Here is a 17,359-nt window from a genome sequence, read left to right as displayed (position 1 = left end):
CGCGCACGGCAGGCTGAGTGAACACTTGAAATTGTCCCTAGGTGTGAGTGTGAGCGTGGTTGGTTGTTCGTCGCTGCGTGCCCTGCGATTGGCTGGCAACCGGTTCAGGGTGTCCCCCACCTACTGCCTGAGGACAGCTGGGACAGGCTCCAGCACCCTCCGCGACCCTTGTGAAGATAAGCGGATCGGAAAATGAATGAATGAAAACGAATGACATGCGTGCAATAATTGTAGTTGGTTTTAGTGGAATTCATCAACCTAAACTGTAGTTTCAGTTAGTATTATTTTTTGAAGGCAGTCTAGGGGGGTGGGGGGGGGGGTCGTTAACAAAACGTGTTTTCAGTTTTTATTTCAGTTATTTTATTCATCAATGATAATAACCTTGATGTACACACACACATGCACACACACACACACACAGGTATCCTGCAATAAATATAACAGAAGAGGTGTGCCATGGCAGGTATGGGGCAACTTTTTTCTTTTCGTCTTTTCACTTGTGCATTTTTGGGTCACATCCCTCAAAAACCAGACAAGCATTTTTCACGATATTCTCTCATTCCAATTAAAAAAGGACAGTGGCACCGTCTCGTCACCTGTAGCTTAATGTTTCCGAGCGAGAGTAAAATGTCAACTAACTCCTACTGAACGACACAAACAGTGACCTATGGTATAAATGCAGCAAAACGAGGCCTGGTAATGATCATTATGTGCTGTGGGGATTAGGAGAAGTTGACATTTGCAGCATACGCTGGTTTAAGCAAATCCGTACAGACACCACCGATCCATATGATTCAAAGGTATACAGCGCTTCTGCTCAAATTGTGCTTGCTGCTTAGAACCAGAGGTTGGGAGGGAGGTGGTTCTGTATTTTTGCTGTTCAAATATTACATTTTAACCAAGTACATGGTTTTAACACTTTTCTAGCTTGCGAATAAAGGGCAAAATAAATTCTGACGATCTCTCAAATTTAGGGGTTCCTTGGATTCTATCTTAGAGATGCTTGAGCACCTCCTAAAATGGCCTACATACTCCTATGGTGTCACACGTTATACTTTAAAGCAGGGGTGTCAAACCCATTTTCATCGCGGGCCACATTTTAGTGACCATTTCCGTTGCAGGGCCATTATGACTGGAATCATATAAAGAGGTCAAGAACAATGATTTATTGAACTATTGTTTAAGTTACTGTAATGGGATGTTTGACAACAAGAAAATGTTGACAATGTCTTTCTTATTTATTACATATGAGAATTTGAAATGTTGGTACATATTTTCGCAAGCCTCATGGAAGTTGCCATGCTTGATTTGCTTTTGCGGGCCACATAAAATGGTGTGGCCGGCCAGATCTGGCCCCCGGGCCTTGACTTTGACACCTGTGCTTTAAAGGGATCTCTGGATGAAAGATGGATAAATGTAGGGTTTGATTAGCCTTCTGCCGCCCTTATTTTATTTGATTTTTTTTCAGTGAGAGGTACCCTGGGGTGCAACCTTGTCTTTGACACGGATTTACAGGAAAATAACACACGGAAACCCTGGTGATTTTTCATCTGCCCTGGTACCCACTTCTATTCCTTTACTTTATCACCTCATTAGTGTGCAACCCCGGAGTATTCTTCAAGGTGCTGGAGGTGTGGCGGCTGCAGATGCATGCTCTCAATGCTGCCACTCTATTTGTTCCCTGCTGTTTGCAGCAGCAACCTTCAACGACTGCTGTGGCACACCTGGAGCATTGGTCTCTAGGGAAACAGATGTCGAATATAATACAGCGTGTAGCATAGGTGCGCCCCGGAACGTTGTATCGTACCCTTGCGCAAGAAAGAAAGGCAAAAAGGTTTTAAACGTCGACCGTCTCACGCTCACCACGTGACTCGGTCATTTCTGTCCAGAGAATGAGCCCTTTCGATGAGTAGCCAAAGACAACACGAGGGGCCCAGTTGAGAGGAGAGTTGAGAGACTGTGTACAACTGCAGTTTGACAGCAGGAGCTGTCAGATGGCATCTTTATTATGTTAAACGAGGAGTCCTGGAGGACTTCACAAGCATCTGTTTCCTCTCTTCAATGCAACTTGACTCATAGAAAGGAACGACTTCAGCGGAATGACAAAAGTGAATGTGACATAACGCACTGATGCAGCACAAACAAAACGGTTTGCAGAAAAGGAAATGGAAAGCAAACTGTACGCGTGGTTGGAGCAAAAGAATTTGCCGATTCCGTGTAGTTCTGATATCACGGCAAAACGTGTTTTGTGGTTGGACAAAAATGCTCTCTTCATGGTACGCTAGCTTAACAAACAGTCCAAAGAGTAGTACGATGGTTAAACATCAACTCTTGAAAGACCTGTGCACCTTTTTAAGCGCGCGCCTTCTGTTTTCTTCTTCCCACATTCAGTAATATCTCTATTCCCTCACATGAAGAAAACGTGGAGTGATTTTAAACGGGTGGCACGGTGGTCAACTGCTAGTACGCCCGCCTCAGAATAGAGACAGAGGTTTAAGGGGTCGAACCCGAACTACGGTCTTCCTGGATGGAGTTTGCATGTTTTCCCCGTGCTTGCGTGGGTTTTCTCCGGGTACTCCGGATTCTTCGACCGTTCCAAAAACAAGCATGGTAGGTTCACTGGACTCTCTAGGTGTGATTGTGAGCATCAATGGTTGTTTTTCTATGTGTGCCCTGCGATTGGCTGGCAACCAATTCAGGGTGTGCGCCACCTACTGCCTAAACACAGCTGCGATGAGCTTTACTTGTTTTTTTCCACCCCAGCAGTTGGTTGAAGATTGGTGCTAAAAACAGCACATTTGCTCAGCGGGGGTCCTCATCTGGACATTGAGAACATGCGGAGCACAGAACTGAGGCTCCAATTCTAATTTCAACGCTGGAGAAAAACAGGTGTTGACTGAAGCACACCTATACTGCCACCTTCTCCAAAATAAAAAATAAAACAAATGGGGGGTTTTTTCAAACGTACACTCTGTACATTTATTTTATTTTTTAATTAGATGGAAAGATTTGGCTCTTAAAACATATTCACTGCCAGCCATTTAAGAGTATTTTGACATTCTCAAGACCCACTGGACATTGTGGTCATTGATTATACTTTGTAGCGATGAAATGAAAGAATAGATCACTAACTTGTGGAGTGATCTATTCTTTCCGCAGGCCTACTGGCTCCTGGCATGCTAACCGTTTACCTTGGCTGGTGCCCCCCACCAAGAAAACGCTCAATCTTTCCCGAGGTCAAGCTGCTGTGTTCTATTATTGGATGTCTTTGGATTTCCCCCTTTCCAGCATGAAAGCAGCTTTACATCACAGAATATGCCAAGTGCATTGCAACGCCTTTGGATCTCACTGGAGTGCCGTTTTTTTTTTCTTTAATCGCGTCATCATCTATAGTGTTCCTAATGAGCTATAAAACTAAACGCACTCGGGCATCTCACACAAAAAGAAACAAAAGCACTGACCAAAACAGCCCGTTGCAGGCTGTCTTTGGAATCATTTAGTCATATTTAACTTCACCTGTCATTTGCATTCATGTTTCTGTTTGCAATGCCATTTACAGATGCGTCCTAATAATTTTGACGAGAGCTGGAGCTTCTCACCTTCTGCATGACGTCTCCCCTTTTTCCCCCGTTGGTTGGTGTTCTCTGTTCTTCTCCAGCGATCAAATAGCATTGTGAGTATTCCTCATTTTTTTCAGGAGTAGGCGCCACATCTGACACACCACATGTTTTATTGCCCACTAAAGCATAATGTTCCACTCCCCTTTGATATTGCATTATTTATTTATTTTCACGGCAGCCCGTAAGTCCCCATGAACGATTAGCCGCCTCCGGCCAGCAGCTACAGGATCTCAGGGGGTATTAAATATATTGCTGGCATTTGTTTCCTACCTCTAAGTGGATCGGATGACTATACAGACTAATACTCATCCTAAAAAGCAGAAAAGCCTCAAGAACAAAACAAGCGTGTCCTCTGCGCTCTCATTATTGCATCCACCTGTCTGGTGTCTGTAGAAGGATTTCATTGTTTGACTTTGATTGTTCTGTTTGGCAAATATGAATTGTCGTGTGACTTGGAACCGAGACTGCATCTGACATGATTAGGACCCCTACGAAAGAAAAATATAGTTCCCAATACATGTATATAATTTGAAATATAGTGCAACATATTCTCATGTATTATTTTTCCAATACATACTACAATATGTAGTGTACGGTGTAAATACATGTGTGGTAATTATACATTAATGATGCATATATTACACAAGATATTATACGTTCATGTAAAATGTTGTAATATATTGCAAAACATCCTAAAATGGCCACTTTCCATTTCATCACAATATATTTAGCATGAATATGTGTTCATATAGTCCAAAATATATGTATTGTAATCTATATAGGAAAATTTTGGTAATATATGTAAAGATAGAGTTTATATATATATTTACACTTAGCTCATGAAGTACTGGATGTGTGTTTTCTAAACTATGTACAGTATGATGATAGTGGGGCATTTCTAGTATTTTCCAGATAAGAGAGTCATTTGTTGTGTCTTGCTGCTATCTGTCACCAGAATGAAGGAACGGCAAGCTATCAGACAAAATGCCCGCACACCCCTCCTTTTCCCATATCACAGAGAGCAATGCCACAAAGCAATCCCTCGTCTTGCTTTCTGCTGACTGGCTAATTCTCTGAGCAGCACTGGCCAGAGAATAGATGTTAAAATAAAGATGGAAGTCTTTTGCGAAGTTTTGGCCCCCTCAGTTCAACTCTGCTCCATACTTACAGGAACCAAACACTGACTGAACTACTACTTTGTCTCTTATTAATGGACTGGTTTAAAAAAAAATTAATGCTTAAATACTTTCCTGACATTTCTCATGGGACGTTTGTCAAAGTAGAAATATTTGGGAACTGTTGTCAATTGGGTATTGGTGCTGGACCTTGGTTGGTGAATGGTGTTTTCAGGGTTTCTTTCCCCCAAACTGTCCAAATAATGGCCATCGCAGATTTCATCAAAGAGAACGTTCCAAAAGGAGCGGGCAAGGGCACTGAAAGCTCTACCACCAAAGTCCTCCCTCTGGTGGATTGAGAGAAGGCAGGCATCAGCAAATTCCAGGAATATCGGTGGAGAAGCTCGGTTTGGTTTGGTGATTCAAGGAGTAGAAATTGATTCGTCAGATTATCGCACCAACAGAGTGTATTATTGTAACTTGTGAATCAATGCAGGCCAAGTATGGAAGCTTATTCCCATACTTCAGTCTCACATACATTTATGAATGCGATCACAACCATTTCTCCGAAATATGAGAAGCTTTCAACTTTCTGTTTTCATTTTTCCTATATTATTTTATACAATCTCGGATGACGAGTAACATTATGTAAAGGGAATGCCGATGAAAATTACCCTTTCTAACTCAAGTGCATCCGTATTTATTAAAATGTTGACATATACTGTCCATTTATGAAAATAAAGAATTGGAATAGTGGTAGTAGAAAATGTATGTATTTTCTCAAAATACAATAGGTGAAATACAAAAAAAGGCTTCATCATATGCACAAACAACCTAATGACTGCCTCGAAATGTGATTTTAAAAAATAATTTTGCAACTCTAGAAATGAAGAAAGAAGGAAAGATGCCCGCTCCAGCTTGAAATTAAAAATGTATTTTGCTCAAGCGAAAGACTCTCCGATTATCTAAACATGCAATTTGAAGAAGCTCGCATTTGTGTGCATGAGTGAGCGAACACATTAGAGCAGATGAGCAGCGCTGCTTGGCATCTATCACTCGGGTTGCTTCCAAGAAATGTGACTGAAGCGGGCAAAAAAAAAAAAAAGGACATTTCAATCAGAAGTGATGTGGCAAAAGGAGGCCAGCGACTTTGGATCATCCACCTGCGCAAAAGGCAGCATGCATATTTTGACTGGGGCAAGATTTGTGATCGCCGTTTTGATTTTCAATTATTGTCACACAGGCAAATAAGCATAAAAATCCATTGCTCAACTTCTTTGCGAAGGCACCTTTTACACATTCATCTTCAGGGGACAAATCAAATGTCAAGGTCACGACGGTAATGAAATGGAAAGAAATAACCGGCATTGTGCCACTCCTAACTGATTGTCGTATTTGATAGACACACCGTTTGTTTCTTTTGGGTGGCAATTTACTTAATGTTACCAATGATAGGTGCAGTAAAAAGTATTGCACGATAGCACGTCATTGTTGTGGTGTGCGATTATTTTTTTTTCAGACAGATCAGACTCATCACTTCCTGCCCTTTCATGGCGGATGGTGACAACCAGTGGTGGGCAGTCCATCAGTCCACCACTGAGGGACTTCCATTTCGCGGGCGCACTGACGACTGACAAAAATTTGGAAACCCTGACAGAATAAGTGCCAACAAAAGCGATTTTCAGGCATCACCCGAACCACTAATCCGAAAAGCACCTAGGGCAAATCATGTTTTGTGGCACAAGTTGGTGCACTTGTATGGAAACGGGTAACCGCAAATCCTTTTTGAGTGGCAAACTCGTTTGAACATATTGAAAATATGTTCAACTGTCCTTGTAGACTCAATGCTAAAAACATTTTTCCCATAACGCCACATGCTATTTACTTGCGAATACGTCAATAATAAAATAAAATGTTTGTAGCCTAGATTTCAACAATACGAAAATTAAATAAATGTTGTTGATGACTACTTTCTATGTCTTTATTCATATGTTTGCAGTGTATGATTTCCATTTGGCATTTTCTCCCACAATGCCACAGGGTATTGACTTGCGTATGTGCATAGTGAATGAAAGAAAATTGTGTGCTGTGACCCTTGTATAACAGTATTTTACTGACGGTCCTAAAATAGTGGCGACAAACTTTAATTCAGTGACGATGGAAGCACGGTTGAAATAAGAAGGTGTGACGGACTGATGACTGAAAGACAAGTCCAGCCTGAAATAAAAAAAGCGACTGACAAACCAACGACATTTACTGACACATCCAACACTGCTTATAACAGCTAATATTTCAGAACTTTCATAAGCAAATATGTAATCAATATAAATTACACAACAAAGCAAATAACTGATCTTTATTGCATTAAGGAACACCAAGTACACCAAAATAAAATATCCCATTGTGGCAGGATACCACCAATCAAGTCCTTCAATGAATTCAAGATGCATGAACAGCGCTTCCTTAGAGTAATAACGCATACAGTAAGGCTTTTTTTTTTCATGTTAAAACGATAATCCAGCCAAGTGAGCTGTAAAACTAATGTCTGTCCATACGTCCATGGTACCGTTCACATCACTCGGTCAATCACATGAGAAATGTCTGCAGCCACGACATCATGCTTACCAGAGAGGGAAATATCAGCAAAGTTTGCATGGTACAACTGGCTTCCAAATTCGCTCATCCTTTGCAAAAATCCTTTGTCGCCAACCCAGTTAAAAGCTTGGTTGGCAAGTGACATAATAGGATTTCGTCACAAGTAGCTTTTGGAAATGTTGTGCAATTTCCAAGCACTTCTTAAATAGACAAATGACTCACCTTGTTCTCAATTGATGCAGCGCTTTGCATTGCGTTTTCATATTCCCTCAGTATATTGTTCAAAAAAGTGCTCAATACATCATTGTAATGATTAATTTTGAGGCTTTTTTTTTTCTCTTTGGACCAAAATTGCAATTTCCAATGCGATTTTCGCAACACCACAACCCAAAACGTTTGGCTAAATTTTCCTTTTAAGCACAACTTGAATGAATTTAAAGAAAATTGTGGATCCTTGAACGATTAGCACTTTTATATTCTTTATTTTGATTGTGGTGTGCTCATACGGTACACTGAAACAAATAATCTTCATTTTTGTGACGTGCCTTTTTCTGCAAGTCAAACAAATGACAAGCAGAGAGAGGGCACTGCATTCCTCCTTTTGTATTCAAAACCTACAGCGCCATGTCAATGCAAACCTGATTTCCAATTTCCCTGCCACAATCTTAAACTTGATTTATGAAAACCTTCAACCTCTGTGGTCAGAGGATAAAATATTACTGTTTTGTGTTCTTACATCTTGCATAGGCAGAAATGAGTCTCTGAGATCCAGAAATCTTTCTGGTGGAAAATTTTGGAGTATAGTGCCTGGCAGTGACACCGATTATTCCTCGCCTCACTCGACTGGTTCACCATAATCAGCAAGAACGATCGTATCAATACTGTATTCTCCCGAATGTCAATCGCCTGCGTCTGAGATACATTGATTCATTCATGATCCAAAAAAAAAAAATGTCATCACAATTTTGGGAGACTGAAAAAGGGACTCGGAGTGTGATTGTACATGCCAAGTTTAACATGAATATTTGACTTTCAATCCTCGTTTCAATTGGAATAAAACACATCCAAATTTGAGATGGTTTGGGGGAAAATGCGAGATTGCTTCAAGTGCCATTTGTGATTCATGAGACGAGGATTCGATGTTGCGCTGTTTTAATTACCTTCACGGAGTCTCAATTTACAGTTTCACGGTGCCAAAATATTAGTATGTAAAATAAAAACATGGAAGTCATCCCTGACTAAACTGAACCCTGTGAGGCGCCCATAGCATAAGATCAAGCTGGTTTTCTCGCAACAGAGAAACATAAAAGATGCTCTTGGTGCAGGAACATAAATAGTAGTCGTGGTAGACAAAAAGAAGAAACCATGGTGGTGACGTTACACGAAATGTAAATTTGGAAGTGATGCTGGTATTGTATATCACTGTCTGAATATGGATTACATTTTGATACATATTGGAAATTCGAATCAGTGACCACGTTAAACATCAAATTGTGTGAGTAGAAGTACCGGAATGTAAATCTGGCATTGGGTATTTGGTAATTGGATGAACACAACATGAGTGGTTTGCAAAGATTAATTTTGATGCGTGGTCACATACAATAAAATTACATCAAAACAGTTGCTGCAAAGGGAAAAGAAAAGAAAAGGAAAAGTTGAATGTAAGATTGAAAAAAATATATACGTATATTGATGTCAGTGCCACGGATGGCTGAGGCATTAAATATTCTACCCCCTCCCACCCAGTTCTATGGTCAACTTCAACCCCCGCCCAAACAGTTGTGGATGATCTCATTAGTGTCGCGACAACTTTGTGGAACAAATTGTCCAGATAAGTCGATCCCCCAACGCCGAGTGGAGGCACCGTGAAGCATCAGCAGACATTTTAAAGGGGCCCTGTCTTATCTGGGTGAGCGCCTCGACAAATAGGCCGGATAGGGACGACAGGGGAAGGAGATGGAGGTGAAAGTCAGAGGTGGCTGAGGAGGGACTCAGCCGGGCGGAATGGAAACCCTGTCGAAGGTTAATGAGCAGAAAGATAATGTTTTAGCTCCAAATTCGACCCTGTCACTATCTGGGAAAGGGTTTATTGAGAGAGTAGGATGTCAAGAGAGTGTTTATATGCTGTGTGTGCGTGTGTGTTTGTGTGTGAGTGTGGTCTCTCAGTATCATGCTCCATCCATCTATCTATCCATTGTCCAATCCGCTTTATACCTCATAAGGGTCGCGGGGGGTGCCGGAGCCTATCCCAGCTGTCTTCAGGAAGTAGGCGGGGGACACCCTGAACCGGTTGCCAGACAATTGCAGTGCACACAGAGATGAACAACCATCCGTGCTCACACTCACATTTAGGGACAATTTAGAGTGTTCAATCAGCCTGCTATGCATGTTTTTGGAATGTGGGAGGAAACCGGACTACCCAGAGAAAACCCACAGAGCCCCAGGGAGAACATGCAAACTCCACACAGGGAGGCCAGAGCTGGAATCGAACCCGGTACCTCTGCACTGTGAGGTCGACACGCTAACCACTGGTCCACCGGGCCGCTCAGTATCATACTCTTTTGTTCAATTCATTTAAATCATACGAGGAAATAATACAATTAGCATTGATTATGTAAAGTCTGTTTCAAATCTAAATCCTGTGGATTAAATAACGCATGGATTACATGACAAATGTATTGTCATCCCAGTATGGAATATCGAATTTCAGTTTCTATGTGCTTCCATCTCAATGTAATCTGCTCAGGGCCTTCAACCGTTGTGATCTCTGGTGTGATTTGAACTCTGTAAACGAGCTGGCCACCATTGACGTCAGCATCGTCCTCAGATTGCTTGGTCAAAGCAAGCCAAGTTCGACAAGCGAAACACGTCTCGAATGATCTGCACACATTCAATAATTACATCATATTCGCCAGAGATACTATTTTATTTACAACTTAATGTTTTTGTCATGTTATCCGATAAATATTGATTCTGAACCGCTCCAGATGATGTACAGTGTGTGGCACAGTTGCAGCAGCCAGTTGCAGCATTGACTCACATTCTCTTCTTTCTCTCTCATTTATTGGATTCTTCCTGGTCATTTACTTTTTTTTTTTTTTGGTCAAAATGTTTGTGGCCCCTTGGCTGGCTAACAGTCGAAAGTTTCAACTCTCACACAAAGTCAACTGGAATGGGGTAGGGTACAGCTAACCCATGGCTCTAATGAAGTGGTTGGATGGATACTGTATTTTGACGATTTCATTTTGTGCTTTTCTAATTAAATGTGCCGAAAAATAAATGGTTGAATTGAATATTCATCTGGATGTAAAGTTGACTTGCATGTTTCAACACATGTTTAAACTGACTGTATTGCAAAAGGTCTTTGGTTTAGATCATGTTAACTCGTCTTGACATTCACAGAAAAAAATCCAGCTTATTTTAGGGCGATTGTTTGATGTCAAAAACTATGTTTAGTTAAAGGTCGAGTTTTGGTCGATTTGCAACTTTAAAATTATATTGAAATTAGCTAGTTTGTATCGAAATAGTGAAGCACAACATATGCTTTGTCATCTACATTCTCTCTGATAAATTGTCTGCTGAGTACACTACACCAGAACAAATGATAAGTAAAAATAGTACAGTGGACCCTCTGTTTTTGTATGATTTGGCTTTCAAAAATGTTGCCCCAGTTTTTGTACATCCACTTCGTTTTCAAGCAAAAGATGGACGACTTTTTCACTTCCCAGAGCCTTTACTTGTTAGCCTGAACCTGAAGTCCTGGATTAGATTCCAAAACGTTCCTAAACCTTAACAATGTTCATGATCAAAGTTTGACAAAAACCCTAGTCATTAAAGTTGCAGCAAATTATACATTAGAGGAGTCTAGACAAAATCTGGCCGTGTGTTATTATTTCAGCGGCCGGAGAAACTGCAATTTCAAGTTATTTTTGCCAACCAATTTTGGCTATCCACCGAGCAAAAAGCTTCCAAGTTCTTCATGATATACTGATTCTCTAGAGGCTCGAGGAGCGAGGCGGAAGGCAGAGAACGAGAAGCCGAAGGGAGGAGGAGGAGGAGGTGGAGGAATAACAGAGAGAATTGATCATGTGCTCTGGGTAAGCTGGCGCATTGGATGTATAGAAACACAACAGAAAATGAGAGGATGGAAAATTGGACAATCAAACAAACACACAAACAGCACCCAGACAATTTCAGAGGCTTGTAGAGACGACCAATCGATTTGCTTTCCTTCATTCTCATCTGAGGCGGCCTCCACACTCAAAGTCATACACACAGTGAACTACATTATGAATACAATCATCCACGGGAACGTCTCAGACGGCACCAGCATGTTAATATTGAATAATCACTCCCTCGTCTCGCTCACTTGCTTTCATTCTCTCGGAATATGCAGTTTATTGACAGGATGAGAATCAAGGCGACTAAAACAACAAATTAGAGGGTTGGAGAGGCAACACGTCCGCTCCGAATGACACAACTTCAAATATAGCCGGCAGCCATGTTTGGCAAACACGACATAAATAATCAGCATCATAAATCCAAAACTTTACAACAAAGAATGTCTGGTAAACGTTGCTTTTTGGGGAAGAGTAAATTGTTTATATTCAAGAAGGTACTTAAATGAGAAGCACAGAAAGTATTCAGTTGCCCTCAGCACTGAGGTGCGTGAATGTGACATATTATTGGTTGAGGCAGGAATGAATCGTGTTTATTGTGAGAGCAGACTAATTGCAAATTAATCAAAGTGTTCTCCACTTTAGGTATCAGAAAAAGATATATTGCCTCCTTGTGACTTGCGCGCAGGTAAATGTCCGCCATGATTGATTGATCATGATTTTTAGATGGACAAACAGACAAAAAATGTACATGCACACACACATACACACAGTTAGATGCACTGTAGTCTATATTAGGAGTAAACGGCGATCGTCACTCAGCAATCTCTTAATCTAGCCAAGATAATCATTCTTAACTACATCAGTAATGCTGTTAAAGGGTCTAAATTAATTTTAATCAGCCAAGAATCAACAAATGGCTTCTGGTGAAAAAAGAGAATATTGCTTTAAGCACAGTCTCACACACACACACACACACACACACACACACACATTCAATACAACCAATTAACTCCAGTCACTTCCTCTGACATTCCCTTCCTAATACTTTACATATTCTTCTTCCACCAAACTCCCTCTCTGTCCAATTGGGGTCAATTAATCATCAAATACTATTTGCATATTTACAGTTGGGCTAAACTAAGCTGATTACGGCCAGTTGGAGAGCCGCTGTGATTCAAGCGAGTTTACGGTGGGATATCATGCAATGAGGATTTGAGGAAAACTGATTTGGAGCTAACTATATGACTTGATCTCACCTCTAAAAGCCAAATAAGATGAGGGCACAACCAAGTGACCAAACCATATCTGTTTCTAAGCCCCTTTTTTTTTGGGATGCTAAACCACTCCTAAATTGAATCCCAGCGGCCATAAAATATGGGAGATTTTGATTTTTTTTCACTGATTGTTCTTTATCAAACAGGCTGGAAGATTGTATCATCATAGCGCACTTGGCTGAAATGTCATTTTTTTAAAGTACGGCCCTTGTTTCTAAAATGGCTTGTTCAACCTGTGTCACAAATACGTATTGGCCTCCAAAACGACAGTAGTTCACAAATCCTGTAGGAACCACATATATCCTTCATCAGGTCCCTTTTCCTCATCTCTCTCCTTGTTGTTTCTCAGCCATAAGACCTTCTCGCCCCTCCATCAACTACTGTTTTTCTAATTTCTCTCAAGCTCCTCCACTACCTTTCCCAACCTCATAAAATGGGGCTGGGAGACGATGGGGCATTACTTGGGGATTACGTCTCAGCCGGCTTTAATTCCAACTCATGTGATGACAGCCATGATGGCGCCAAAGCAAGGTCTCCTCAAGCTCCTAGCACACGCAAACACTCACACGTGTCATCAGGTGTGTGTATAAAAAAAAATGTATATATCAAGTTGAAATCAACCACCCTAGCAGACCATTCTAATGTATAAAATCACTGCATTCAAGTAACATAGATATAAGTCAGGCTTTGCTAACATGATGCCCTCAGATGGTCCCCGGGGATCTGCGTCTATTGATTGGGGGCTGACAAAATTGTATTAAACCAAAGAGTATAGGTTAAAGGTTGGTATTGTTGTGCACAAACCTTCGCAATCAGGTGATTTACCCCCATTTAGTTTTGAGCAAATTTGTTGTTTCAAAAGCATGTATCAAAGAATTAGCTGTCAGTTTCAAAAAGGTTCGTGACCCCTGGTTAAATACTAGCTAACACAACAGGAGAAGTGCCCGCGACAACTAAATGATGTGATCGCTTTCCATCGGTTTCCATGGGAACAGTAGAGGTGTCCAAGTTAGTGTGTTGAGTATTTTTTGTTTTTATGTGTCCCTTATAAATTTGTCTATGATCAGATACCTTTTCCCATATTTTAATGGGCTGTTCCTTTGACAGACGTTTTATGAAGAATGTTCTAACGCAGGAACTATTTGACATAAAATAAGATGCTGGCGGTGAGGTTGTAAACGCAACGGCTTGCATGGACAAGTGGAGTTATACTGCTCTCTGGTGTTAGCCTGAAGCTTACTCCAAATTGTGCAGTCATTGTGCAAGGAGGAGGAGAAGAGAAAGCGTGTCTGAGGGAAGAAAACAATTAAAAGAAACAAGTGGGGGTGGGGCTGAAATGCAGCAAATATTGCATCCACGCAAAGTACATTTTGTGCCTCGAGCTGCTAATGTCTTGAGATTATATGCGAGTCATGTTTGCGACAGCAGAGTTCACTAGGCAAACCAGAACAAAGATATTTTGCAGTTGTTTTGAAATTTGTTTCTAAGTTGACCACTCACTGTCATGTGTGCTTTAAACCCAATGCATCAGTCTGTTACGCAATAAGTGGAATTGCTCTGGACTATGCAGTACTGAGATAACGTATCCTCCCGTGTCTCAGAGTTTGCAGCAGTTTTCCCATCTACTGGGGATCCTTGCTGACACAATAAAATGTAACATTACATCGTTTTAAGATGTGGTTACAAATGTTTTCCAAAATGAATACAAGCAAAGCACTTTCTGTCCATTCGTGTTGTGATGTTTGGCTCGATTTCCAGTATATTAAAGATAGGTTCACAGCACAAGTTGTGAATTTGTCACATGCTGATACGGGAGATAATTGCTTGTCGAGCGTAAATCAGCCATTTGATCAGCACCATATAACAGGGCGAACTCACTCAAATGCATAGGGCACTATATAGTGCAGGGGTGTCAAACTCATTTTTGTCACGGGGCACATTGTAATTACGGTTTCCCTTCGCGGGCCGTTATGAATTTTGCGAAACCATATAAATGTTTAATCACCTCCAGATATTACATACACAGCGCACAACAAATTGACGGATACTAGTTTTAAAATCAGAAGTCAAAAATAATCACTGTTATTGTGGATTACATATGACAATTTGACATTTTGGTTCAGACTTTAGCAAGAATCATGGAACTTCACATGCTTGATTTGCTCTCTCAGGCCACATAAAATGATGTGGCGGCTCAGATCTGGCCCCGGGCCTTGATTTGGACACCTGTGATATACTGTCGTGGATGAGGAGTGATTTCGAACACGGTGTTGAGCAGTTCATCGCCGTTCTGCCTGTTGCGACAGCTACCTCCGAACTGTTGCGACTCAGCCTTATTATGTGCCTATGTTTACAGACCGCGGTGCAGCACAGCACAAAAAAAAAAAGAAAAAAATCCTCCCCAAGTGACAAAGCTGCTCTTGCTTCGAGGAATCCATGTTGGAATTCAAGGACACCAAAGCAGCACCAGTCGATGTGGTTCTTCAAGGTTAAGTCAAATCACCAGCTGTGAGACTCAAGCTGTCTTTGTGTGTGTTTTTAATGAGAACTCAAATTAATTTATCGTTCTTCTAAAATGATGGATGACCGTGGACCTACAAACAAGGATACCGTATATTGCAAGATTAAGGATGTTGTATATGGGGATACTGATTTTAAATACAAGTTATCCAGGGACAGTGTGGCTTCAGATGGGTTTTTTTATGGCCGTACTGCGGGCTCACAGTAAATACAAGCCCGATACTGTGAGCTTTGCGACGCAGTACACGGGGATATTGTGGGCCTTTGAACATGTATTATTGGGGGTTGTAAAAGGACACTGCGGATTTGCAGACATACGTGTAGTTTATGAGGATATTTGGCATAGACGAACACTGTAGGATGGATTAACAAATACAGTACGTTGTAGTTGCAAATTTCATGACAAGTTTTTCTTTTTACTCACCAATGTTCATTTCACTGTGACAAAAACTGAGGACTCATGACTGTCAAAAATAAAGCCGATTGTGTTTTTCTAAATCCGAGGAGTAAATTCACCATTAAATAATTAGGCTGACTTAGTTGATTTATAACACCTCGATTGTAGGAGCCTAAATGCGATTTAAGTTCATTATTGAAGGTGATTTATGTTCACTCTCATCAAAGGAGACTTTTGACATTGATTACAAGTTGAAATGCTGATAGTTCATGTGTAAAGTAATTATTATTAGTCAATAGATCGCGTTTAAAACGTGTGTGCATATTTTATAGGATGTAACATTTAATATAGTTTTCATAAAATTGAAGATTATGATGTGGTTTTGTTATTTAATACTTACTTTACTTCAATAATTCCAGTGTATGGCGCAAAAGGGAACTAAGATAAGTGGCAACTTACATATTTTTGGATCCGGCAGCTCCACTACTTTTGCTCCCGAGACACTGATCATCAACCGAAACATGAATGGAGAATGACTCGATTGTGAACACACGCATTGTGACTGTTCTAGAAATCAGCAGCGTGGACAGCAACAAGTTTGTCGGACTGATGGAAGTGTTTTCAAAATAAGACATTCCTGTCGCTAAAGACAAGAAGATATTGACAGCTGGCACCACCTGAAGGAGGTGAGAATCCCCACTATCCAATCAACGGCTGAATTATTCATAGAGTAAATGTTCCCAAGGCAATGGACTTGCTGCAAGTGGTCAACAGCGTGAATAATGAACCATACGCCGTGAGGACAATAATAGGCTGGACAGTCAATGGATAACTCAAATGTGGAAGTAAAAGGAATTAAGTAAAAGAAAGATTGACAGGAATTACAGCTAACAGAATCTCAGTGGCGAAGTGAGGGGAGATTTGGCAGTTGCTGTTCAGGCAGGACTTTCCTGATGCTGAACAAAATGAAGACATTGAGGTTTTGAAGGATCACCATCAGTTTATCAGCATGGTGTCTCAATTGGCAGTACTTAAGGACAGACCCTACAATGGTTGCCTTCCAGTGAGGAGAAAGACTGTGTGTGCCCAACAACAGGGCAGTTGCAGAGCAACAAGCACTAACCTCAGGAAAGGATATGCAGTGAGGCTTGATGGTAACGAACGCAAACCTGCTGAAAGACGAACATGGTACAGTATCTGCCACTCCATGGAGTCAGACATTTAACCAAACATAGGTTGTGCATCATCTTTTGATCGTGGCACAAGCATTTTTTTGAACAAACAGCATCTGCAGGGGCCTGAGCTCACAAGCTCATTATTGGGAGTCCGATTAAGGTTCCGGCAGGAGTCTGTGGTCGTCATGGCAGACGGGTAGGCTGTTTCATCATCTTAGAGTGAACATAGGTCTCCTCACATTTCTCCGGTGGCCCGACGGACATCACGAGCTGGAACTCGTCAAACCCAAAATGATAGTCCACATCTTGGATGCAGCATTGTCCCCGAGTGTTGCCTTTGCACTCCAAAAATGTGCAGCAGATTTTTCCTCATGAGTTTGGACAGGGGACACTTCAAGTTCAAGATCACCCACAAAGATTGACCACTGGCTACAACGGGCCTGCTTTCCCAACTGAGTTCCATTTTTGATCCAAATGGAGGAATATTGCCGGCTAAAAGGATCCTGCAGGAATGATGTCGGCAGGAATATGGTTCAGATGAA

The 17,359-nt window shown here is 41.2% G+C and overlaps 1 long non-coding RNA gene across 3 annotated transcripts in view; it reads left to right on the top strand.

Moving 5' to 3' along the window:
- The first annotated feature begins 2,386 nt into the window (after window positions 1–2,386).
- Window positions 2,387–17,359, top strand: part of LOC147202182 (uncharacterized) — a 45,551-nt gene continuing 30,578 nt past the window's right edge. For all 3 annotated transcript variants that reach the window (XR_015101383.1, XR_015101382.1, XR_015101381.1), the window contains exons 1-3: window positions 2,387–2,610; window positions 2,764–2,889; window positions 3,560–3,673. This is a non-coding gene — a long non-coding RNA (uncharacterized LOC147202182). The remainder of the gene's footprint in view (window positions 2,611–2,763; window positions 2,890–3,559; window positions 3,674–17,359) is intronic.

The sequence above is a fragment of the Hippocampus guttulatus genome, chromosome 7 (genome assembly GCF_054856545.1).
Source record: "Hippocampus guttulatus isolate MCC_2025c chromosome 7, RoL_Hgut_1.0, whole genome shotgun sequence".
NCBI classification, from domain to species: Eukaryota; Metazoa; Chordata; class Actinopteri; order Syngnathiformes; family Syngnathidae; genus Hippocampus; species Hippocampus guttulatus.
The sequence above is the reverse complement of the archived record's forward strand: the minus strand, read 5'-3'. Positions and strand labels throughout refer to the sequence as shown.